Raw genomic sequence first — 2,500 nt, 5'->3', positions numbered from 1 at the left:
TCCAGCCCTGTGCCACCCGGGGGGTTCCAGGGTGCTGAGATGGCTGACGTTTTGCTCCGCTCTCGACGGTCACCGCGCAACGCAAGAACAGGCCAAAAACTGGCCAAAACGGCCCAAAAACGGGCCAAAACTGGCCATTTTTGGCTGCGCGAGCGAGCGGCGAGCGGCGGACAGCGAGCGAAGCGAGAGGCAGCACCGTCCCTGCTATACGAAAGCCCCATCCAGCCCTGTGCCACCCGGGGGGTTCCAGGGTGCTGAGATGGCTGACATTTTGCTCCGCTCACGACGGTCGCCGCGGCACACAAGAACAGCCCAAAAACAGGCCAAAACAGCCCAAAAACGGGCCAAAACTGGCCATTTTTGGCTGCGCGAGCGAGCAGCGAGCGGCGGACAGCGAGCGAAGCGAGAGGCAGCACCGTCCCTGCTATACGAAAGCCCCATCCAGCCCTGTGCCACCCGGGGGGTTCCAGGGTGCTGAGATGGCTGACGTTTTGCTCCGCTCACGACGGTCGCCGCGGCACGCAAGAACAGGCCAAAAACTGGCCAAAACAGCCCAAAAACGGGCCAAAACTGGCCATTTTTTGCTGCGCGAGCGAGCGGAGAGCGGCGAACAGCGAGCGAAGCGCGAGGCAGCACCGTCCCTGCTATACGAAAGCCCCATCCAGCCCTGTGCCACCCGGGGGGTTCCAGGGTGCTGAGATGGCTGACATTTTGCTCCGCTCACGACGGTCACCGCGCCACACAAGAACAGCCCAAAAACAGGCCAAAACAGCCCAAAAACGGGCCAAAACTGGCCATTTTTGGCTGCGCGAGCGAGCGGCGAGCGGCGAACAGCGAGCGAAGCGAGAGGCAGCACCGTCCCTGCTATACGAAAGCCCCATCCAGCCCTGTGCCACCCGGGGGGTTCCAGGGTGCTGAGATGGCTGACGTTTTGCTCCGCTCACGACGGTCACCGCACCACGCAAGAACAGGCCAAAAACTGGCCAAAACAGCCCAAAAACGGGCCAAAACTGGCCATTTTTGGCTGCGCGAGCGAGCGGCGAGCGGCGAACAGCGAGCGAAGCGAGAGGCAGCACCGTCCCTGCTATACGAAAGCCCCATCCAGCCCTGTGCCACCCGGGGGGTTCCAGGGTGCTGAGATGGCTGACGTTTTGCTCCGCTCTCGACGGTCACCGCGCAATGCAAGAACAGGCCAAAAACTGGCCAAAACGGCCCAAAAACGGGCCAAAACTGGCCATTTTTGGCTGCGCGAGCGGCGAGCGGCGGACAGCGAGCGAAGCGAGAGGCAGCACCGTCCCTGCTATACGAAAGCCCCATCCAGCCCTGTGCCACCCGGGGGGTTCCAGGGTGCTGAGATGGCTGACGTTTTGCTCCGCTCTCGACGGTCACCGCGCAATGCAAGAACAGGCCAAAAACTGGCCAAAACGGCCCAAAAACGGGCCAAAACTGGCCATTTTTGGCTGCGCGAGCGAGCGGCGAGCGGCGGACAGCGAGCGAAGCGAGAGGCAGCACCGTCCCTGCTATACGAAAGCCCCATCCAGCCCTGTGCCACCCGGGGGGTTCCAGGGTGCTGAGATGGCTGACGTTTTGCTCCGCTCTCGACGGTCACCGCGCAATGCAAGAACAGGCCAAAAACTGGCCAAAACGGCCCAAAAACGGGCCAAAACTGGCCATTTTTGGCTGCACGAGCGAGCGGCGAGCGGCGGACAGCGAGCGAAGCGAGAGGCAGCACCGTCCCTGCTATACGAAAGCCCCATCCAGCCCTGTGCCACCCGGGGGGTTCCAGGGTGCTGAGATGGCTGACGTTTTGCTCCGCTCTCGACGGTCACCGCGCAATGCAAGAACAGGCCAAAAACTGGCCAAAACGGCCCAAAAACGGGCCAAAACTGGCCATTTTTGGCTGCACGAGCGAGCGGCGAGCGGCGGACAGCGAGCGAAGCGAGAGGCAGCACCGTCCCTGCTATACGAAAGCCCCATCCAGCCCTGTGCCACCCGGGGGGTTCCAGGGTGCTGAGATGGCTGACGTTTTGCTCCGCTCTCGACGGTCACCGCGCAATGCAAGAACAGGCCAAAAACTGGCCAAAACGGCCCAAAAACGGGCCAAAACTGGCCATTTTTGGCTGCACGAGCGAGCGGCGAGCGGCGGACAGCGAGCGAAGCGAGAGGCAGCACCGTCCCTGCTATACGAAAGCCCCATCCAGCCCTGTGCCACCCGGGGGGTTCCAGGGTGCTGAGATGGCTGACGTTTTGCTCCGCTCTCGACGGTCACCGCGCAATGCAAGAACAGGCCAAAAACTGGCCAAAACGGCCCAAAAACGGGCCAAAACTGGCCATTTTTGGCTGCACGAGCGAGCGGCGAGCGGCGGACAGCGAGCGAAGCGAGAGGCAGCACCGTCCCTGCTATACGAAAGCCCCATCCAGCCCTGTGCCACCCGGGGGGTTCCAGGGTGCTGAGATGGCTGACGTTTTGCTCCGCTCTCGACGGTCACCGCGCAATGCA

Source organism: Musa acuminata, unplaced genomic scaffold, assembly GCF_036884655.1.
Source record: "Musa acuminata AAA Group cultivar baxijiao unplaced genomic scaffold, Cavendish_Baxijiao_AAA HiC_scaffold_977, whole genome shotgun sequence".
Lineage (NCBI taxonomy): Eukaryota > Viridiplantae > Streptophyta > Magnoliopsida > Zingiberales > Musaceae > Musa > Musa acuminata.
The sequence above is the reverse complement of the archived record's forward strand: the minus strand, read 5'-3'. Positions refer to the sequence as shown.